Source organism: Rhinopithecus roxellana, chromosome 10 (genome assembly GCF_007565055.1).
Source record: "Rhinopithecus roxellana isolate Shanxi Qingling chromosome 10, ASM756505v1, whole genome shotgun sequence".
NCBI lineage: Eukaryota > Metazoa > Chordata > Mammalia > Primates > Cercopithecidae > Rhinopithecus > Rhinopithecus roxellana.
The window spans coordinates 87,433,682-87,458,080 of NC_044558.1; the positions used below are offsets into that span (position 1 = coordinate 87,433,682).

The 24,399-nt window shown below is 40.3% G+C and overlaps 1 protein-coding gene across 6 annotated transcripts in view; it reads left to right on the forward strand.

Moving 5' to 3' along the window:
• The window catches only part of TAOK3 (TAO kinase 3), a 235,342-nt gene that overhangs the window by 91,916 nt on the left and 119,027 nt on the right, over positions 1–24,399 (forward strand). For all 6 annotated transcript variants that reach the window (XM_010368266.1, XM_030939977.1, XM_030939973.1 and 3 more), the window contains exon 2: positions 21,156–21,260. The gene's annotated coding sequence lies outside the window, so the exon portion shown is untranslated. The remainder of the gene's footprint in view (positions 1–21,155; positions 21,261–24,399) is intronic.

The following is a 24,399-nucleotide window of genomic DNA, read 5'->3' on the forward strand; positions in this document are numbered from 1 at the left end:
AACTCCAAGACCAGGAAAACTGAGGCTTAGAGAAGTTAAACAACTTGATCAATACCACAGAGCCACTCAGAGCTGCTGTGAGACTCGGACCCAAGACTTCTGTTTTCCAGTTTAGGGTTGTTTCCACTATGTCATGATGCTACCCAATGGCAAGTGTTTTTTGATGAGGAATTCAGTTCGTGACCCCCCTGGCCAACATGGTGAAACCCTATCTCCACTAAAAATACAAAGATTATCCGGGCATAGTTGTGTGCATCTGTAATCCTAGCTACTTGGGAGGCTGAGGCAGGAGAATTGCTTGAACCTGGGAGGTGGAGGCTGCAGTGAGCAGAGATTGCACCACTGCACTCCAGCCTGAGCAGCTCCAGTTCAAAAAAAAAAAAAAAAAAAAAGGAATTCAACCTAGGTTTTTTTGTTTTTGTTTTTGTTTTTGTTTTCGTTTTAATTTTCATAGGTTATTGGGAGCAGGTGGTGTTTGGTTACATGAGTAAGTTCTTTAGTGGTAATTTGTGAGATTTTGGTGCACCCATTACCTGAGCAGTATACACTGCACACAATTTGTAGTCTTTTATCCCTCACCCCCTTCCCATCCTTTCCTCCTGAGTCCCCAAAGTCCATTGTGTCATTCTCATGCTTTTGCATCCTCTTAGCTTAGCTCCCACTTATGAGTGAGAACATACTATATTCAGTTTTCCATTCCTGAGTTACTTCACTTAGAATAATTGTTTCCAGTCTCATCCAGGTCACTGCAAATGCCATTAATTCATTCCCTTTTATGGCTGAGTAGTATCCCATTGTGTATATATACCACAGTTTCTTTATCCACTCATTGATTGATGGGCATTTGGGTTGGTTGCACGTTTTTGCAATTGCGAATTCTGCTGCTATAAACATGCATGGGCAAATATCTTTTTGTATAATGACTTCTTTTCCTCTGGGTAGATTACCAGTACTGGGATGGCTGGATCAAATGGTAGTTTTACTTTTCGTTCTTTAAGGAGTTTGCACACTGTTTTCCACAGTGGTTGTATTAGTTTACATTCCCACCAGCGATGTAGAAGTGTTCCCTGTTCACTGCATCCATGCCCGCATCTATTTTTTTTATTATGGCCATTCTTGCAGGAGTAGGGTGATACTGCATCGTGGTTTTGATTTGCAGTATCATTATGATGTTGAGCATTTTTCGTATGTTTGTTGGCTATTTGTACATCTTTTGAGAACCGTCCATTCATGTCCTTAGCCCACTTTTTGATTGGGATTGTTTGTTTCTTTCTTGTTAATTTGTTTGAGTTTGTTGTAGATTCTAGATATTAGTCCTTTGTCAGAGGTATAGATTGTGAAGATTTTCTCACACTCTGTGGGTAGGAATTCAACCTAGGTTCTAATGGCACAAGTACTAAGTCATTACTATTAAACTACTTTGAAGCAACTTAACCTCCTTGAGCCTCTCTTAGATTCATTCAAAATCTAAAATTCGAATTATAAAGACCGTGAAAGGAAAATGTATCTTGGGGCCCCCAAATCACTAAGCTAAAGGGAAAAGTCAAGCTGGGAACTCCTTAGGGCCAATTTGCCTCCTATTCTATTCAGGGTCACTCCTCTGCTCACTGAGGTAAATGCATATCTGATTGCCTTCTTTGGACAGACTAATGAGAAACTCAAAAGAATGCAACAATTAGTCTCTTATCTACCTATGACCTGGAAGCCACCTTCCCGCTTGGAGTCTTTCTGCTTTTTGCTTAGAGTTGCCCCACCTTTCCAGGCCAAACCAATGTTCATCTTGTGTATGTTGATTGATGTCTCATGTCTCCCTAGAATGTACAAAACCAAACTGTGCTCTGACCACCTTGGGCACATGTTGCCAGGACCTCCTGAGGCAGTGTCATGGGCGTACATCCTCAACTTTGGAAAAATAAACTTTCTAAATTAACTGAAACCTGTCTCAGATTTTCGGGGTTCACAAGAGAATATTTTAAAGTTATATAACATACATAGATTATGGCCGAGCACAGTGGCTCACGCCTGTAATCCCAGCACTTTGGGAGGCCAAGGCGAGTGGATCACCTGAGGTCAGGAGTTTGAGACAAGCCTGGCCAACATGGTGAAAACCCATCTCTACTAAAAATACAAAAATTAGCCAGGTGTAGTGACGGGTGCCTGTAATCCCAGCTACTTGGGAGGCTGAGGCAGGAGAATCACTTGAACCCGGGAGGTGGAGGTTGCAGTGAGCCAAGATCGTGCCATTGCACTCCAGCCTGGGGGAAAAGAATGAGACTTGGTCTCAAAAAATAAAATAAATAGGCCAGGCGCAGTGGCTCAAGCCTGTAATCCCAGCACTTTGGGAGGCCGAGACGGGTGGATCACGAGGTCAGGAGATCGAGACCATCCTGGCTAACACGGTGAAACCCCGTCTCTACTAAAAATACAAAAAACTAGCCGGGCGAGGTGGTGGCGCCTGTAGTCCCAGCTACTCGGGAGGCTGAGGCAGGAGAATGGCGTGAACCCGGGAGGCGGAGCTTGCAATGAGCTGAGATCTGGCCACTGCACTCCAGCTTGGGTGACAGAGCGAGCCTCCGTCTCAAACAAAAAATAAATAAATAAATAAATAAAATAAATAGATTAGGCCTGGCACAGTGGCTCACACCTGTAATCCTAGCACTTTGGGAGGCCGAGATGGGCAGATCATTTGAGGTCAGGAGTTCGTGACCGGCTTGGACAATATGAATAAACCCCGTCTCTACAAAAATATAAAAATTAGCCGGGTATGGTGGTGTGCACCTGTAATCCCAGCTACTCAGGAGGCTGAGGCACGAGAATCTATATATAAAGATATAGATAGATAGATAGATAGATAGATAGATAGATTAGGTTAGTTTGTTCATTTTATTACTGTACTGCACAGATTTCCCCTTTAAAAATATATATTTCCATAGACAGAAAGACAAGGGGCTTTCTTTCTTTCTTTTTTTTTTTTTCTTTTTTTACAATGAAAAAAGCAGAGTAATCTTTAAAAAATATAATAATCTAAATTTTATTTCTGGTAGTAATCTTTTGACTACTCATCTCAATTTGTTGCTATTAAGGAAGTCATTTTAACCTTTTGACTATATATTTAATAGGTGAATGTGAATGCCTAATTATAGAATTATATTATTATACTTAGCATTCATCTGACATTCGCTAAGAATTCAACTTACCCTCAAAGTTGAATTCTTAGTTTTGTTCTTAGCCTTCTCTTTTGTCTGCAGTCTTTGCCTGAGTTACCATAGCTGCTGCTTGAGCTTCCTGTCTACCTGATACAAATGACTCCCAGATCCGACCTTGCGCCAACATTTCTCCTGCACACCAGTCTCCGTTTCTTTCTACTTTCTGTACATCTCTACCTGGATGTCCATCTATCACCTTCAATACAGTTTTACTAGAAAACAGTCATTATCTTTCTCCCATTAAACTTAGTTTCTTCTACTAAATTCCCCATTTTTATTTCAGAGAACAAACATCTTCCCTGTCTCTTGCTCTTAGGGCCTCAGAGCTAATACTCCCATGTGTTTTCTAGGCTCTGTAGTCAATCAACTGCTGACTCTTCACTGTGTTACTACCGTGTTTCTCTTGACATCTACACTCAAGGAATCATGGTATGGTAACTGCCTTCTGCTTTCAATTTTATTGCCAACATTCTAGAATAAGATTATCATTCTTTCTTATTTGGTAGCCCTAACCTGACCTCCCTGCTCTAGTCTCCTTCTATTCCAATTCAGTCTTTAAAAAATATTTTTAATTTATTTTTTCATTACAAAAGTGATACATGTTCAATGTAGAAAATATCAAAAACAAAGATAAACAGAAAATGTCTTTATACCCAAAGATAATCATTATTAACATTTTGGTTTATATTCTTTCAATTCTTTTTCTGTGATGTGTGCACAATATTTTTAAACAAAATGTTCTTAGTCCAGCCTGTATATTACTCCAGGCAACTATAGTATTAGTCTTAAAGATGAAATGTAATTGAAAATGTTTTCATCAGTAGAAAAAAGGCTTAAAAACCTTTCTGTGGTATTAAAGTTCCTTGACAGTCTAGACCTGATAGACTGTTCCAGCTTTGTTTCCCAAATCTGCAGAACAGACATTTAAGTAATATGCCATTTCCTAATATGCTACAACCTCCAAATCTTTGTGCACACCGTTTCCTATAAAAAATTCTGCCTGTTCTTTTTTTTTTTTTTTGAGACCGAGTCTCGCTCTGTCACCAGGCTGGAGTGCAGTGGCGCAGTCTCAACTGACCGCAACCAGTGCCTCCCAAGTTCAAGCGATTCTCCTGCCTCAGCCTCCCGAGTAGCTGGGACTACAGGTGTGCACCACCACACCCAACTAATTTTTGTATTTTTAGGAGAGACGGGTTTTCACCATGTTGGCCAGGATGGTCTCGATCTCTTAACCTTGTGATCTGCCCTCCTCGGCCTCCAAAGTGCTGGAATTACAGGTATGAGCCACTGCGCTTGGCCGATTCTGCTTGTTCTTTACAGAACAATCAAAATGCTGTCTCTTCCATTAAAGCATTAATCGGCCGGGCGCAGTGGCTCACGCTTGTAATCCCAGCACTTTGGGAGGCCAGAGCGGGCAGATCACCTGAGGTCCGGAGTTCAAGACCAGCCTGGCCAACATGGAGAAACCCTGTCTCTACTAAAAATGCAAAATTAGCCAGGCATGGTGGCGTGTGCTTGTAATCCCAGCTGCTTGGGAGGCTGAGGCAGGAGAATCACTTGCACCCGGGAAACAGAGGTTGCGGTGAGCTGGGATCACGCCATTGCACTCCAGCCTATGCAACAAGAGCAAAACTCCATCTCAAATAAATAAATAAATAAAGCTTTAATCACCTACCCATCTCCATCCCCTGCTTCTTAGAGAGTGAGAAATGCTCCCTATTTTGAACTTTCATAGTACTTGCAACACTCACTGATTCTAGGTAATGAGTTTCTGGTGAACACATATCCGTGTATGTATTTTATGTGTTACATATCTTTCAGCACCTAACACAATATCTCAAGCATAGCAGGTATCCAATAAATGTTGAAAGAATGAATGAATACGTGAGCACTGCTTCAGCTACTGCACCTCTTATAAAACTCATGAGAAGAATAATATTTTGTAGATATGGAAGAAGCTTAAACAGGTTATAAAACTTACTCAGGCTGCAGGGAAATAAGGAGACAGAATTAGAAACTGGAACACTGTAAATCCAACTTTGTCACTTATCCTTTGAGCTGTGCTGTGACTCTTGATCATTAATAAGTTATATATCGTGTGGTTGCCTATTGCTTGAACACTATCCTGTTTGGGATAGGTGCAAGCCAGTGTTCTTCCTTCTGCTGTGGAAACAGCGAAAGGAGTACAGGTCAATATTCCATCTTCAGTTACCGGCAACTTGCATGCGGGCATGTGACTTTGGTCAATCAGATACTGCTACCCAGAACTTTGAATCTTGCAAGCTCAGGGCACAGCAGAGATTATTGTGGCAGTTGTGAAGATGATAAGAATCCAATAGAGCAGAATCGAGTGATGATGGCATCAACAGCATCCTAAGCAAATGACATGACCTTGATTGTGCCTTTCCTCCCTAGGGGCCTGCCCATTTTTTGAGCTTCCCAATTCATTCTATGAGATATCTTAAGAATACAATTATTTTCTGCCTAAGTTAGCCAGGGTTGGTTTCTATTATTTGCAAATAAAAACCGTAACAGTGATGATTTTCATTAGTACTTACAGTGGAACAGCCTCATCAGTACATTTCAATGAACTTCCACAACATAAGATGAAATTCTATAGTAAGGGAACTACCAATGCCAAAAGGCATAGGACTGGAATCACAGCAGGAAATGCCAAGGTAATTCTCTGTAACTTTTTAAATAACAATGTGTATTATATCAATGTGATCAAGTAAGATTAGATTCACATCTAGCAGAGGTTTTGTTCTGTACCTACTACATACTTGGAGTATATTATCTCATTTAATCCTCACATTTTATGAGTTTCTACCAAAAGAGGTTATAGAGGTTTGGTAGAAAACAGAATGGAATATACTCTACATGTAAGAAGAGCTTTTAGAATTCCTCACCAATACCCATTTATACTGGTTATCTGAAAGAGTGAGTGGTTTGTATGCCCAGGTTTCTGTAGATCAAGGAAGCTGTTAGAAAACATTCCATTTTTGTTTTTACTAAACTCTGACTGAAATTTAGCATTTTCTATAATTATAAATGTTGGCAACAAACCGCAAGAGTATTAGCAATACCTATAACTTTGTCACCAATACAAATCACAAATATTTTATATCATTAGTTGTTACATGTACATTAAAATATTTCTTATGCTCATCATTCATTGAAGTTATTGTAGTCATTAGACTCCTATCCCTTATTACTAAATGCATTAATAAAGAAACACATATATTACTATGTGACAAATTTGCTTTTTAATTTTAATTTTATTTATTTATTTATTTAGTTTTTTTTTGAGACAGAGTCTCGCTCTTGTTGCCCAGGCCGGAGTACAGTGGTGCAATCTTGGTTCACTGCAGCCTCAGCCTCCTGAGTATCTGGGATTACACGTACCCGCCACCACGCCCGGCTATTTTTGTACTTTTAGTAGAGACGGGGTTTCGCCATGTTGGCCAAGCTGGTCTCGAACTCCTGACCTCAGGTGATTTGCCTGCCTCAACCTCCCAAAGTGCTGGGATTACAGGCATGAACCACCGCGCCTGGATGCTTTTTAATATTTTTATAACTTTATTTCAGTATAACTAGTTGCCTTCATAATTCTAAGTGGTTAATGTTTTCATGTAAAACGTTATTCTGAGAAGGTGTCAATAGGCATCCTTGAACTGCCAGAGAGGTCAATGTCACATAAAAGGTGACAAATCCCTTTTATAGGGCCAACTATAACAAACCCACAACCAGCATCATACTGAGTAGGTAAAAGCCAAAGCATTCCCCTTGAAAACCAGAACAAGACCCTATCAGCACTCCTATTCAACATAGCACTGGAAGTCCTGACCAGAGAAGTCAGGCAAAAGAAAGAAATAAAAGGTATCCAAATAGGAAGAGAGAAAGTCAAAGTATCCCTGTTTGCAGGCAACTTGATTCTATACCTAGAAAACTGCATAGTCTCTGCTCATAGTCTCAAAACCAAATGCTCTTTGATCTAATAAATAACTTCAGCAGTTTCGGGATACAAAATCAATGTAGAAAAATCAGTAACATACCTATATATCAAGAGCATCCAAGCCGAGAGCCAAATGAAGAATGCAATCCCATTCAAAATAGCCACAAAAAGAATAAAATACCTAGGAATACAGCTAACCGGGGAGGTGAAAGATCTCTGCAATGAGAACTAGTAAACACTGCTTAAAGAAATCAGAGATGACAAAAACAAATGGAAAAACATTTCATGCTCATGGATAGGAAGACTTAATGTTGTTAAAATGGCCATACTGCCCAAAGCAATTTACAGATTCAGTGCTATTCCTGTCAAACTACCAATGACATTCTCCACAGAAGTAGAAACTGCTATTTTAAAATTCATATGCAACCAAACAAGACCTTGAAAAGACAAAGTAATTCTAAGCAAAAAGAACAAAACTAAAAGCATCACGTTACCTGTTACCAGACTTCAAACTATACTGCAAGGATATAGTAACCAAAAGAGCACGGTACCCGTACAAAAACAGACACATAGACCAGTGGAACAGAACAGAGAGCCCAAAAATAATGCCGCACACCTGCAACCATCTGATCTTTGACCAAGTCGACAGAAACAAGCAATAGGGGATGGACTTCCTATTCCACAAATAATACTGGGATAACTGGCTAGCCATATGCAGAAGAGTGAAACTGGACCCCTTCCTTACATCATATACAAAAATCACACCAGGCACAGTGGTTCACACCTGTAATCCCAGCACTTTGGGAGGCCGAGGCAGGTGGGTCACTTGAGGTCAGGAGTTCTAGACCAGCATGGCCAATGTGGCGAAACCCTGTCTCTACTAAAAATACAAAAATTCGCTGGATGTAGTGGTGCATGCCTGTAGTCCCAGCTACTCGGGAAGCTGAGGCAGGAGAATCACTTGAACCCGGGAGATGGAGGTTGCAGTGAGCCGAGATGGCGCCACTGCACTCCAGCCTGGCGACAGAGCGAGACTACATCTCAAAAAGAAAAAAAAAAAGCATTCCCCTTGAAAACCAGATAATCCCTCACGCCTATAATCCCAGCACTTTGGGAGGCCAAAGCGGGTGGATCACGAGGTCAGGGGTTCAAGACCAGCTTGGCCAACATAGTGAAACCCCATCTCTACTAAAAATACAAAAAATTAGCCGGGCATGGTGGTGGGTGCCTGTGATCCCAGCTACTCAGGAGGCTGAGGCAGGAAAATTGCTTGAACCCCAGGAGGCGGAGATTGCAGTGAGCAGAGATCAAGCCACTGCACTCCAGCCTGGGTGACAGTGCAAGACTCTGTCTCAAAAGCAAAAATAAAAACAAAAGTTAGCTGGGCATGGTGTTGCATGCTTGTAACCCCAGCTACTTAGGAGGCTGAGGCAGGAGAATCACTTGAACCCCGGAGGCAGAGGTTGCAGTGACCCAAGATTGCACCACTGCACTTCAGCTTGGGTGACAGAGCAAGACTCCCTCTCAAAAATATCAACTCAAGATGGATTAAAGACTTACATGTAAAACCTAAAACGATAAAAACACTGGAAGGTAACCTGAGAAATACCATTCTGGACATAGGACCTAGCAAAGATTACGTGATAAAGACACCTAAAGCAATTGCAACAAAAATAAAAACTGACCAATTTAGACTTAATTAAACTACAGAGCTTCTGTACAGCAACAGAAACTATCAACCAAATAAACATCCTACAGAAAGAGAAAATGTTTGCAGGCTATGCATCCAATAAAGATCTATTAACAATATCCAGAATCTATAAGGAACTCAAATCAACAAGCAAAAAACAATCCCATTAAAAAGTGGGCAAAGGACATGAACAGACACTTTTCAAAAGAAGACATGCACACAACCAACAAGCATAGGAAAAAATGCTCAACATCACTAATCATTAGAGAAATACAAATCCAAACCACAATGAGATGCCATCTCACACCAATCAGAATGACTGTTGGTGGCTTATAAGTGAGAGCTGATACTGAGTACATAGGGATACAAAGAAGGGAATCGCAGACACCAGGGCCTACTTGAGGTTGGAAAGAAGGAGGAGGGTGAAGATCAAAAAACTGCCATATTGGGTACTATGCTTATTACCTGGGTGGTGAAATAATCTGTACACCAAACCCCATGCAATGTGCCTATATAACAAACCTGCACATGTACCCCGAACCTAAAATAAATGATTTTTTTGTTGTTGTTGTTTGTTTTTTGTTTTGAGATGGAGTCTGGCTCTGTCACCAAGGCTGGAGTGCAGTGGCACCATCTCAGCTCACGGCAAGCTCCGCCTTCTGGGTTCACACCATTCTCCTGCCTCAGCCTCCCGAGTAGCTGGGACTACAGGTGCCCACCACCAGGCCTGGCTGATTTTTTTGTGTTTTTTAGTAGAGATGAGGTTTCATCATGTTAGCCAGGATGGTCTCGATCTCCTGACCTCGTGATCCGCCCATCTCAGCCTCCCAAAGTGTTGGGATTACAGGTATGAGCCACCACTCCGGCCCTAAAATAAATATTAAAAAATAAATTCAAATTCTACTTTTTTAATTGCTGGGTGAAAAAAAAAAATCCCTTTTTATACATAGGCTTTTGGGGTGGGGGCAGGTTTGACTTGCTCAGTGGTTCCCAAACTTGACTGTGTGTGAAAATTACTTTAAAGAGTTTTGTAAACAAAACTATAAACACTGGAATTTTCTAGGGTAATTAGAGCTGAATGCAGTTTTGGCCTTGGGTGTTGACTGTTGTACCCAGCCACCTTGGGTAAGATAAGATTCTATTCCCTAGTGTTTTCAAGTAAATCTATAGACCCCTGGGAACTTAAAGGTATGAAAATAGGTCTAAAAGTTCTCCACAACTTTTTTAATGTTATGTTTTCATTTTTATGATGATCTTTTAAAAAATACATGGTGGACCCTGGCATGGTGGCTCACACCTGTAATCCCAGCACTTTGATCACAAAGTCTGGAGTTTGAGACCAGCCTGGCCAATATGGTGACACCTCGTCTCTACTTAAAAATTCAAAAATTAGCTGGGCGTGGTGGTGCACGCCTGTACTCCCAGCAACTCGGGAGGCTGAGGCAGAAGAATCGCTTGAACCCAGGAGGCAGAGGTTGCAGTGAGCCGAGATTGCACCACTGCACTCTAGCCTGGGCGACAGAACAAGATGCCGTCTAAAAAAATAAATAAATAAATACATGGAGGATCATCTGGATGACCGCATTATCACTAAAGAGTCCTTTGGTTTGCTGGGATTTCAGGGCCTGTGTTTGTGTTTACCATAATGCCAAGTGGTGCCACTTGAATTGTCTTAGACAAATGAGAAAAGAATAGAAACGGAAGTGGAATTAATGTGTAACTGTTAAACTCGCACCTTGTGAAGGCCAGATGATACCAAGCCAGGTTATACAAATGAAGTATTCCTAGGAGTACAGGTACAGAAAAGTGGTCTAATGGTGAGTGAGCATGCCACACTGAAACATAAGAAACACAGTAGAATGGGCCATATTTGTTTTGGAAGTTATTGTATCAACAAAATAATAACATCTGTACTATCAAAGCAATTGTTGAGTTTGGTTTGGAGAGAGGTTGTGAATTTGTTTCATATAAGTTATATAAAAGCCATAAGAGGTTTATTACAGTTTTGTTTATTTGAGACCCAGTCTCTCACTCTGTTGCCCAGGCTGGAGTACAGTAGCATGATCTCAGCTCACTACAACCTCCGTCTCCTGGGTTCAAGTGATTCTCCTGTCTCAGTCTCCTGAGTAGCTGGGACTATAGGCGTGAGCCACCATGCCCAGCCAATTTTTGTATTTTTAGTGTTTTGCCTTGTTGGCCAGGCTGGTCTCGAACTCCTGACCTCAGGTGATCCACCCGCCTTGGCCTCCCAAAGTGCTGGGATTACAGGCATGAGCCACTGCGCCCAGCCTATTACAGTGTTATAAATGGGCAATTTCATCTTTCGGTAGCTCAGGCCCTAAGGCTTGGAGTCATCTTTGACTCCTCTCTTTCTTTCATATTCCAATCAAAGCAGCAAAGCTCATTTGATTGTTCCTTCTCAATTATTCTGGAATTCTACCAATTCTTATTACCTCTACCACCAGCACCTTGGTGCTGGCTGCCATCATTTCTTTCTGAGAGTTTTGCAATGGCTTCTTTCCGGTCTCAGTGTTTTTAACCTTGCTTCTGTACAGTCTGTTTCCCACAGAATAGTCAGAGTGATCCTTTTAAACACAGAAGTGGCATCTCTCATGAAATGCTTCAGTGGCTTCCCATCTCACTTATAATAAAATCCAAAATCTTCATCCTGTTATGAAAGGCCCTATCTCTTCTCCTAGTACATCCCCATTGTTCACTTTCCCTTACCCACGCTGGCCTTCTGGCGTTTTCTGGAGTACACAAAACAATCTTGCTTTTCCCTCTGCCTGTACCACTCTTCCTTGCCAGGACCTTCAGGGCATACTCCTTCACTTCCTTCATCCTTCAGGTCTCTGCTCAACTCTTACCTTATCAGAGAGCTCTATCCTGCCTGCTGGCCCTGTTTCATTTTATATTTCTCTTTATATTTATTAATACTTCCTGTATAAATATTTCTATCTCTCTCTACTAGAATATAAGCTGTATGAGAACAGGAAAGAACCCAAAGCCTTGTTCAGTGCTGGACGAATATTAGGTACTTAATAAATATTTTCCAAATGAATGATAGATGAATAAATGAGTAAAGTAAATGACTTAAAGTGACTTCCGAAAATGTTAGGGATCTGTGAGGATTTTTAAAATAAGAGATATGAATGATTATTAATCATGTTTGAGAATTCGTAAGAGCAAATTACTGCATATTACAGTTACGCAAAGTTTTCACATTATGTATTCAATACATAACAGAATATTGGGGCATAAGATTGAATAATGGGCTGGGCGCGGTGGCTTATGCCTGTAATCCCAGCACTTTGGGAAGCCGAGGTGGGTGAATCACAAGGTCAGGAGATTGAGACCATCCTGGCTAACATGGTGAAACCCCATCTCTACTAAAAATACAACAAATTAGCTGGGCGTGGTGGCAGGTGCCTATAGTCCCAGCAACTCGGGAGGCTGAGGCAGAAGAATGGTGTGAACCCGGGAGTCAGAGCTTGCAGTGAGCTGAGATGGTGCCACTGCACTCCAGCCTGGGCGACAGAGCAAGACTCCGTCTCAAAAAAAAAAAAGACTGAATAATGGGGCAGCCGGGCACAATGGCTCATGCCTGTAATCCCAGCGCTTTGGAAGGCTGAGGCAGGAGGATTGCTTGACCCAGGAGTTGGAGACCAGCCTGGGCAACATAGCAAGACCCTATCTCTACAAAAAATAAGTTAGCTGGGCATGATGACACATGCCTGTAGTCCCAGCTAATTGGGAGGCTGAGACAAGAGAGCTGCTTAAACCCCAGAGGTTGAGGCTACAGTGAACTGTGGTCACACTACTGCACTCCAGCTTGGGTGACAGAGTAATACCCTGTCTCTCTAAAACATAAAACATTTTTTAAAATGAAAAAAAAAAAAGTTATAGTGCAAAATGAAGACTTTAAAAACCTGGTCAAATATTTTAGAATAATTTGGGATTTATATAGACACATCACCACCATTTTTATACTGGTCTTAATTTTCAGATTCATGTGAGGTGCCATTTTTTCTGAAGTAGATGGATAATTGATTTCAAATTACTGGCCTCATATCAAAGTATCAGACAGAACAAAGATATTCAGTGTTGCTGGATGTGGTGGCTCACGCCTGTAATTCCAGCACTTTGGGAGGCCAGGAGTTTGAGACCAGCCTGGCCAACATGGTGAAACCCCGTCTCTACTAAAACAAAAAAAAATTTACGGGGTGTGGTGGCATGCACCTCTAGTCCCAGCTACTTGGGACATTGAGGCACTAGACTCTCTGGAACCTGAGAGGCAGAGGTTGTAGAGAGCTGACATGGTGTCACCGTACTCCAGCCTAGGCAACAGAGCGAGACTGTCTTAAAAAAAAATAAAAGAGATATTCAGTGTTAAAGTTAAGAGATCCAATGGGGCCTCTACTTTCTCATCTGTCTCTTATCCTAAACTTCTTTTTTTTAAGGGAAGAAGAAAATAATACTCCATGAGAAATCAAAATAATTTGCTTTTGAGCCTACATAGATAAAGTCTTAAAGAGTGACTAGAAGAATCTTCATATAATGTCAGTTGACCCAGGAGTAGTCTGAAGGTTATCATTATTATGATCCTCAAAACCCCAGCTACTTCTGCATTATTTGCCAAGTAGAAATTAGATGATCACTACAGTCCTTTTTCAGCTCTTAAACGTGAGGATATATGTTCACAGTTGGGCTATAGAATCATAGTGGCATAAAAAGCAACTATCATCTAGTTTCATTTTCAACGTGAAAGTAGCTTAAAAGCAGTTTTCTTACCTCAGGATAATAGTTAAATATTGGTGGCAAACAGGAACAACAACTAAAACAAAATTTGCTAGTTTTTTTTTTTTTTTTTTTTTTTTTTGGACAATTCTCTTCAAGTCTTATGGGAAGTCATGTGGAAGGAAGCGGGGGAAGAAACCAAATACTCAACTAGTCCTAACTATGGGACTTCGACTGTGAAGCATGTTTCAGAGCTTTGTACCAGCTTCATCTAAGGCTCTATACTTAATTTTAAGTGAGAAATTTATTTATTTATTTAGAGACAAAGTCTTGCTCTGTCACCCAGGCTGGAATGCAATGTCACAATCTTGGCTCACTGCAAACTCCACCTCCTGGGTTCAAGTTGTTCTCCTGTCTCAGCCTCCTGAGTAGCTAGAATTACAAGCATGCACCACCATGCCCAGCTAATTTTTTGTATTTTTAGTAGAGACAGGTTTTACCATGTTGGCCAGGCTGGTCTTGAACTGCTAACATCAAGTGATCTACCTGCCTCGGCCTCCCAAAGTGCTGAGATTATAGGCATGAGCCACCATGCCTGACCTATTTTTTTTTTTTTTTTTTTTTTTTTTTGAGACGGAGTCTCACTCTGTTGCCCAGGCTGGAGTGCAGTGGTGCCGATCTCGGCTCACTGCATCTTCTGCCTCCTGGGTTCAAGCGATTCTCCTGTCTCAGCCTCCCGAGTAGCTGGGACTATAGGCGTGTGCCACCATGCCCGGCTAATTTTTTGTATTTTTAGTAGAGATGGGGTTTCACCGTGTTAGCCAGGATGGTCTGGATCTCCTGACCTCAAGTGATCCACCCGCCTCAGACTCCCAAAGTGCTGGGATTACAGGCATAAGCCACCGTGCTGGCCCTGTTTTTTTCTTTTCTTTTTTTTCTTTTTTTTTTTTTTGAGACGGAGTCTTGCTCTGCCGCCCAGGCTGGAGTGCAGTGGCCGGATCTCAGCTCACTGCAAGCTCCGCCTCCCGGGTTCACGCCATTCTCCTGTCTCAGCCTCCCGAGTAGCTGGGACTACAGGCACCCGCCTCGTCGCCCGGCTAGTTTTTTGTATTTTTTAGTAGAGACGGGGTTTCACCGTATTAGCCAGGATGGTCTCGATCTCCTGACCTCGTGATCCGCCCGTCTCGGCCTCCCAAAGTGCTGGGATTACAGGCTTGAGCCACCGCGCCCGGCCTTCTGTTTTTTTCTTAAACAGGCCCTCAAATTTGTTTACTCTGCAGTCCCATAAGAACCGAATCTAGCACCATATATTTAAGTGTTCTGAGATCCTTGGGAGGAATAATAACAGAAGTTCAATCTTACATTAAATTTAAAATTTTCTTGATTACCCTCCAAAATAATAAAGTGTGACTTAGGGCAGCATGGTTCAGGAGAATGTTTCCTGTAATGGAAAATCAGAAGTCCTGAATTTTTTTTTTTTTTTTCAGACAGAGTTTTACTTTGTCACCCAGGTTGGAGTGCAGTGGCACAATCTCAGCTCACTGTAGCCTCAGCTTCCTGGACTCAAGCAGTCCTCCCACCTCAACACCCAAGTAGCTGGGACTACAGGCACGTGCTACCACGCCCAGCTAATTATTATTTTGTATTTTATTTCATAGAGACGGGGGTCTCACTGTGTTGCCCAGGCTGTTCTCGAACTCCTGGACTCAAGCAACACTCCCATCTCAGCCTCCCAAAGTACTAGGATTACAGGCGTGAGCCACTGCACCTGGCCAGAAGTCCGGGATTTTCATTTGGGGATAATGCTGCCACATAGGTGTCATGTGATGCTTCACTTTTCTGAGATTGAATATAAAAAGAAAGGAGTTGAAATGATGTATCTTTAAAATTCTTTCCAGTATGAAACATTCTAATTCTTATTTACTTTATTAATACTGAAATATTGTGGAGTTTTCAAATTCACTGGCTCCAGGATAGTGCTGCTAGAGAAAAACATTGTTGAGAAGAACATTATTGTTGAGAAAAATATTGAAACACAACTAAGATCTTCCATGAGTCATCTTTCTTGAAGTTTCTGGGAACGGAAAAATTATTTAAAATATTTATATTTCCACTCTCTATCAAGTGTTTCTTTCTTTCTTTCTTTCTTCCTTTCTTTCTTTCTCTTTTTTTTAAATTATATTATTATTATACTTTAAGTTCTAGGGTACATGTGCACAATGTGCAGGTTTGTTACATATGTATACATGTGCCATGTTGGTGTGCTGCACCCATCAACTCATTTTCTTCCTTCCTTCCTTCCTTCCTTCCTTCCTTCCTTCCTTCCTTCCTTCCTTCCTTCCCTTCCTTCCTTCCTTCCTTCCTTCCTTCCTTCTTTCTTTCTTTCCTTCTTTCTTTCTTTTCTTTCTATCTTTCTTTCTTTCTTTCTCTTTTCTTTCCTTTCCTTTTCTTTTCTTTTCTTTCGCTTTCTCTTTCTTTCCCTCTCTCTTCTTTCCTCTCTCTTTCTTTCTCATTTTTTTTTAATGGAGTCTTGCTCTGTCACCCAGGCTGGAGTGCAGTGGCGTGAGTGACTCGGCTCACTGCAACCTCTGCCTCCTGGGCTCAAGTGATTCTCATGCCTCAGCCTCCCAAGTAGCTGGGACTACAGGCATGCGCCACCAGTGTTCTTTCTTATGCTAAGTTAGAATGTCTGTGAGAAATAATTTGCTTGATTACCATTGTTAGAAGGTTTCCATTTCTTAGAATAAAGAAGTGTTTGTGAAGATAATTATTTCAATTGCACATCTCTGATGAAATCTTCTACTCCAAGCTAGTTGGATTGTTTATTTGGCCCAAGGGCCTAAAACCTGAAATACTACATTCTTGGCGCAGTTCTGCATTCTCACTATAAATGTAATACTTGAGGTTGCAGGAGGTCAAGGAAGAGGGAAAAACTTATTTTATGCCTGTTATTTCATCTTATCCTCTTAGAAGAAAAAATGTTCTTGTTTATCTTTTGGGGAAAGGATTAATTTGAATGATCATTTTAATTCTAAGATTGAAATGGAAAAGGGAAGGTGATTTCATCAGATTTTTATGGAATATCTGCTACTTAAAGAAGCCGTAGGGCCCAGCATTTCCACTCGTAGGTATATGCTCAAGAAAAATGAAAACATATATCTGCATAAAAACTTATACATGAATAATTGTAGTAGCACTATTCATAATGGCCAAAAGGTAAGGCAGTCCAAATGTCCATCACCTGATAAAATGTGATATATCCATACAATGGACTATTATCTGGTAATAAAAAGAAATACTGATTCATGCTATGCGTTGGATTTGAAAACATGCTGAGTGAAAAAAGCCAGTCATGAAAGACCACATATTGTTTGATTGTTAATTCCCAGAACAAGGAAATCTATAAAGATGGAAAGTATGTTAGTAAATTGCTTAGGAATGGAGGAAATGGGGTGGGGCGAGGGTGGGGTAATAGCTAAAGGGTATGGTTTTGTGTGTGTATGTATGGTGATGAAAATGTTCTAAAAATAACTGGTTGGTAATGGTTGTACATATCTGTGAATATCCTAAAAACCACTGAATTGTACACTTTAAATGGGTGGAGTGTATGTAGGTGAATTATATTTCAATAATGCTGTTTTTATTTTTAAAACTGTCAGGGGTTACTATGATTAATCCAAATGTGGACTTAGACAATTATCCTTCTCTGAAGAAGCACTTGCCATCCAGTTTTAGAGTACTATGTGTGTTGAAAACTGAATCAAAGGGAGAAAATAGTAGGTTTTATAGAGGTGACATTGAACTGGACTGTGAGAATAGTTGGGATTTGGGCCTTATAAGCAGAGGAAACAACTTGGACAAAGACCAAGTGAGAAATGAAATACAAAGTATATATAAAAATGTAACTGAATGGAATTTATTTTTTCCTGATTTTATAAAGTTTAAAAATTTAGGTTAGACTAGTGGTTTGAAGCCAGCTTTGAATGTTCATTAGGTAAAGTTATTATTATTATTATTATTATTATTATTCTTTATCCCATAGTAAGTAGTGAGATTTTGAAGGATTTTGAGCAGAGCTATGATATTATCTGAACCATGCTTTAGAAAGATGATTATGGTAATAGTGTTTTTCGAATTCCAGAAAAGATAGAGGCTGTAAGAGGAGGAGAAAAGGAGAGAGCATATGATGCCAGAGAAATGGAAAAACAGGCCAAAAGAAATATTTGAAGCAGAAATTGGGGATTAATTGAATGTAAGGGACGGGGAAAGAGAACAGAGTTAATGGGAGGTGTATGTGAGCCATTTAGGGGAGAAGCCAAATAGATATTTGAAAATATGGGACTGGGGCTTAGAATAATTGTCAGTACTGTCTAGTGACACAGTATTACTTAAAACCATTAAATGGGCAGAAATTAAGATAGCAGCTTGCAGTCACACAGGGGACTTGGGAAATCCTTAGAGGAACACATTCATTTAGACATCAGAAAGAAGAGGAAGTGTAACCAGAATAATTTGGAAAAACAGAAGACAGTTTCATGGGATCCAAGAGACATTTATAAAGAAGGAAGTGGGGGTAGTAAAATGGAAGAAAATTGAAAATATCCTTTAGGTTTAATGGATGAACTTCAAGAATACTATCTTCAGCCTCAATAGCAATGTAATATTGTAGCAGAAAAGCAAACAAAGAAAAGATAAAACTGAGAAGGCTTAATTCCTAGAAGTCTTAGATAATTTTAGAACATATATAGAGCTTGGCAACCAAAGATGAAGAGAGTATGCATGCATTTTAAGAAAATTATGTAAAAGTGGGCCGGGCGCACTGGCTCACGCCTGTAATCCCAGCACTTTGGAAGGCCAAGGCAGGTGGGTCATCTCAAGTAAGGAGTTCGAGACCAGCCTGGCCAATATAACAAAACCCCATCTCTACTAAAAATCCAAAATTAGGCGTGGTGGCACATGCCTGTAATCCCAGCTACTTGGAAGGCTGAGGCAGGAGAGTCGCTTGAACCCGGAAGGCAGAGGTTGCAGTGAGCCAAGATTGTATCACTGCACTCCAGCCTGAGTCTCAAAAAAAAAAAAAAAAAAAAAAAAGAGAGAGAGAGAGAGAAAGAAAATTAATTATGTAAGAAGAGTTAGTAACTATTTAGACTATTTAGAGAGAGGATAATTAGCCCAGCATGGTGGCATGAACCTGTCATTCCAGCTACTCAGGAGGCTGAGGCATGAGAATCGTTTGAACCTGGGAAGGTTGCAGTGAGCTGAAATCTTGCCACTGCGCTCCAGCCTGGGCGACAGAGCCAGACTCTGTCTCAAAAACTAAAAAAAGAAAGGAGAGAGGGAGAGAGAGAGACAGAGAGAGAGAAAGAGAGAAAGAGAGAAGGAAGGGAGGGAGGTAGGGAAAGAAAGAAAGAAAACTATTTTATAGGAATGAATGTTTCCTGATTTGTAAGATACCTTATTTGAAACTACTTTATTTTTTCTGAGATGGAGTTTTGCTCTTGTTGCCAGGCTGGAGTGCAATGGTGTGATCTCGGCTCACTGCAATCTCCGCCTCCCAGGTTCAAGCGATTCTCCTGCCTCAGCTGCCCGAGTAGCTGGGATTACAGGCATGTGCCACCGCACCTGGCTAATTTTGTATTTTTAGTAGAGACGGGGTTTCTCCATGTTGGTCAGGCTGGTCTCGAACTCCTGACCTCAGGTGATCCACCCACCTTGGCCTCCCAAAGTGCTAGGATTACAGACGTGAGCCACCGCACCCGGCTGAAACTACTTTCTTAGAAATTTAGCAACTAGTGTTCATATGATGTCATAAGGAATATTTTAGTTTATTGGTGCTATAGTCAGACTACATTAGCAGAGTAGACATGCAAACATTGCAGTTATTGATTGTTTAGAGGTTAGGTGAAATGTGATGCTGAATTCAAGCAAGTTTTAGCTACCAATTAATCTAAAGCATTCCACAGCCACAGACAGAATTGGAAGGAGTAACAAAAATAATGAAAACGTTCAGTTTATAAGTATAGGCATGAGACAAGAGTGGGATATTCTCAGCAAGAAAAATGTGAAAACGGAAGTCCATAGTTTTTTTCTAGTTTTTTCCTGTAAGGCCTTCATCTACAATGTTAGTCAAGCATCTAAAAATTATTCCAATAGATGTAGGTTTTAAATTGTTATATTCTTTGACCCAATAATTCTACTTCTAGAAAGCCATTCTCAAGAAAGCCCCCAAAATGTAGATAAGTAATAGGCACCAAGATCTTCCAGACACGATAATTTTCAATAGTTCAACACAAGGTTGAATATAGCCTTGGTTTCTGATTGTGGAGAAATGGTTGTGAATGAATTACAGCTCTTCCATAAGGCAGACATTAAGCAGTCATTAAAATGACCTTTGTGAACAGTATTTGGTGACATGGCAAAATAGTCATAGGGTTAGATAAAAGAGGTGAACTATGAAATTATACATATAATGTGATCTTAGCTGCATTTTAAAAATGCAGGCAGAAATAAATACGTGCATGGAGAAAAGTATGCCAGATTGTTAATGGAGTTTTGCCTGGATAGGATTATGGATTTTTTTCTTCCCTTTTTTTTTTTTTTTTTTTTTTTTTCTTTGAGATGGAGTCTCACTCTGTCACCAAGGCTGGAGTGCAGTGGTGCGATCTTGGCTAACTGCAACCTCTGCCTCCCGGGTTCAAGCGATTCTCCTGCCTCACCCTTGTGAGTAGCTGGGATTATAGGTGCCGGAATTTTTTCTTAATAGTGTGTATTTCCCAGGTTTTTACATTGGGCATGTACTTCTTTAATAGATAATTTAAAAATAATCATGCTCATGCCTATAATCCCAGCACTTTGGGAGGCCAAGGTGGGCGGGTCACTTGAGATCAGGAGTTCAAGACCAGCCTGGCCAACATGGTGAAACCCCATCTCTACTGAAAATACAAACATTAGCCAGGCGTAGTGGCAGACACCTATAATCCCACTACTCGGGAGACTGAGGCAGGAGAATTGCTTGAACCTGGGAGGTGGAGGTTGCAGTGAGCTGAGATCACGCCACTGCACTCCAGCCTGGGCAACAGAGCGAGACTCCGTCTCAAAAAAAAAATAATCATCATCATCACCCGGAAAATGTGGAAGATTGGTTATAGGAGAGCCTAGGAAAGGAAAGGTAGAGTAATCAATGCTAATCATCATGTCTATTGGAAAAGCAATTCAAAATAGAAGCCTTACTGACAGAGAATCGGTAGCATTACCGCATGCTATCAGATTAGTGCTGTCTACTGGTAGCCTCTATTAGGTTACCCTGGACACAAACAAACCAGTGGAAGCCTCAGTATAGATTCTTAAATCTAACAACACATTTGTTTCCCAGATACTGCCTGTGGAAGAGTAGTTTGCGTCTTTGTTTTGAGCATCTTACCTTTTAAATTTGCCATCCACTAACAGATGAAGATAAAATTTTAACTTTGTAATATTACATTTGTAAATATGTAAAAATACCACATGAGCAATTATTGATTCTTTAATTTTGCTGGTAATTATGTATTTTGTTCTTCTTTTTCCATAGGTTGCATCATAAATACAAAGGACTGAAGTTATAAAAGAGAAAAAGGAAGATTGCTGCTAAAATGAATCTGAGCAATATGGAATATTTTGTGCCACACACAAAAAGGTATTGTCCATACAACTTAGCTTTCTCCTAAGAAATGGAAAAAAATAATATTTTCTGGGTTTTTGGATGAATTTTTATCTTTGAAAGAAAAATAAAAGGGAAAGTAAAAATATTAATAAAATTGGGATAAAATATTCTTTTATAAAAATCTTTGGCCAGGCACGGTGGCTCACGCCTGTAATCCCAGCACTTTGGGAGGCCAAGGCGGGTGGATCACCTGAGGTCAGGAGTTTGAGACCAGCCTGATCAAAATGGAGAAGGCCCGTCTCTACTAAAAATGCAAAAAAAAAAAAAGATTAGCCGGGCATGGTGGCGCATGTCTGTAGTCCCAGCTACTGGGGAGGCTGAGGCAGGAGAATCTCTTGAACCCAGGAGGTGGAGGTTGTGGTGACCTGAGATCATGCATTACACTCCAGCCTGGGCAACAAGAGCGAAACTCCGTCTCAAAAAAAATAAATAAAATAAAATAAAAATAATAATCTTTGAGCTTCTATTTATTTCCTACAATTTTTTTTCTTCTCAGTTATAGTTTACAATATGGAGAATTATTTGGTTAAAAGAAATGAGCTTACTTAAACTTTCTTGATTCCTATTGTCAAATTATTTTCTGGAAATATATATATTGCGATTTTTTTTTTTTTTTTTTGCAGTACTTTATAGTTAGATTTGAAATTACCTAAAAGGTTTTGTATCACTTTTCTTCTAATTACAGAAGTAACAGACTTTGAAAAAAATGTTTTAGAAAATACATAGAAACAAAAAGAAGGAAATAAAAAATTACCCAAAATTTCAACACCTAATTTCAGATAAAACACAAGCTACAAAGAAACCCAAACTTATGGGTCAAAGAAGTCACGTTTCCCATATGCACTGTCGTATTCCCTCTGTGCTTTCCCTAATTATGCCTCGCCTCTTTTGCTAAAACAAAACAAACAAACAAGAAACTGCCTTGTATGAATTCCCAAAAGTGTATTACTAGGTCAAAGGGCATACCCATCCTGTTCTTCAAGCAATGTATAAAAAACTATTTCCTTATACCCTTACCAAAAAAAAAGTATCTTTTTTCCTCTTATTTTGCCAATTTGGTTGGTGAAATGAGGTGTCATATTATTTCCGTTTTTACTTATTTGATCATTAGTGAAGTTACATGTTTCATATTTTAAATGGACACTACTGTTTTTTTTTTTAATTTCCTACCTATCTCTTTTGAGTTTGTAGGTAAGTGTATGTGTGTGTGTGTTTACCCTTCTGATATTCAGAATACCTTTTTTTTTTTTCTTCCTGAGACGGTGTTTCATTCTGTCCAGGCTGGAGTGGAGTGGAGTGGTGGCGCGACCTCAGCTCACTACAACCTCCACCACCTGGGTTCAAGCAATTCTCCTGCCTCAGCCTCCTGAGTGGCTAGGATTACAGGTGAGCGCCACCATGCCCGGCTAATTTTTGTATTTTTAGTAGAGACGAGGTTTCACCATGTTGGCCAGGCTGGTCTCGAACTCCTGACCCCGTGATCTGCCCTCCTCAGCTCCCAAAGTGCTGGGATTACAGATGTGAGCCACCGTGCCTGGCCCTGAATAGCTTTTAACTGGCAAATATTTTGCAAAAATTTTCTCTACTTCTTTTAATTTCTTTTTTTTTTTTTTTTTTTCCTTTGAGATGGAGTCTCGCTCTGTTTCCCAGTCCAGAGTGAAGTGGCACGATGATGGCTCACTGCAACTTCTGCCTCCCGGGTTAAAGGAATTCTCCCACTTTAGGCTCCCAAGTAGCTGGGATTATAGGCGTGTGCCACCACACCCAGCTGATTTTTGTGTTTTTAGTAGAGACAGGGTTTTACAATGTTGGCAAGGCTGGCCTGGAACTCCTGACCTCAAATGATCCTCCTGCTTCTGCCTCCCAAGTGCTGGGATTACAAGCATGATCTACCACACCAAGACTCATTTCAATTTGGTACATTACATCTTTCTACAACAATAATGTGAACATATTTAAAGAGCATAATTTGTTTTGACAGGTATATATCTATGAAACCACCAACATAGTGGAAATAAACATATCCACTATCACTCTCAAAAAGCCTCATCATGCCCCTTTTTAACCCCTCCTACCTACTCCTTTTTACCTGCCATTGCCACCCGCATCCCCCAGGTAACATTTGATGTGATTTCTATCTCTTTAAATTAGTTTGCAGTTTCTAGAATTCCATATAAATGAAATCATAAAGTATGTACTATTTTTGTCTGACTTGTTTTACACGGCATAATTATTTGAGATTCATTCATATTGTAGTGTATATCTATAGTTTATTTTATTGCTGAGTTACAGTCCGTTGTATTCATCACAGATTATCCATTTATTTGTTGAGGTACATTTGGGTTGTTTCCAATTTTGGCTATTAAAGCTACTGTGAACATTTGCATACAGGGCTTTGTATTGATGTATGCTTTCATTTTTCTTGGGTAAATACTTGAGTATAATGGCTACATCATATGATAGGTGTATGTTTAACTTTTTAAGAAACTCCCCAATGTTTTCCAAAGTGTTTTACCATTTTACATTCCCACCAGCAGTGTATGAAAGTTACAGTCACTCCATATGTTAATGGCTAACATTAAAAAGACTGAGTTTTGAGACAGAGTTTCACTCTTGTTGCCCAGACTGGAGTGCAATGGTGCAATCTTGGCTCACTGCAACCTCCACCTCCCGGGTTCAAGTGATTCTCCTACCTTAACCTCCCAAGTAGCTGGGATTACAGGCGCTGACCACCACACACGACTAATTTATGTATTGTGGTAGAGATGAGGTTTCACCATGTTGGCCAGGCTGGTCTTGAACTCCAGACCTCAGGTGATCTGCCCACCTCACATGGGTTTTAATTTGCATCTCCCTAATGAGTAGTGATAGTATGCATCTTTCTTTTGCCATCCATCCATCTCACTTGGTAAAGTGCTTGTGTTCAAATCTTTTGTCCATTAAAAAATTTGGGTTTTCTTATTTTCTTATTATTAAGTTTTGACAATTCTTTATGTTTTCTGGATCCAGGGGTCCCATTATGAGACATAATTTGCAAAGATTTTCTCCCAATATGTTGCTTGTCTTTTGATTTTCTCAAGTATCTTTCAAAAAGCAGACATTGTTAATTTAT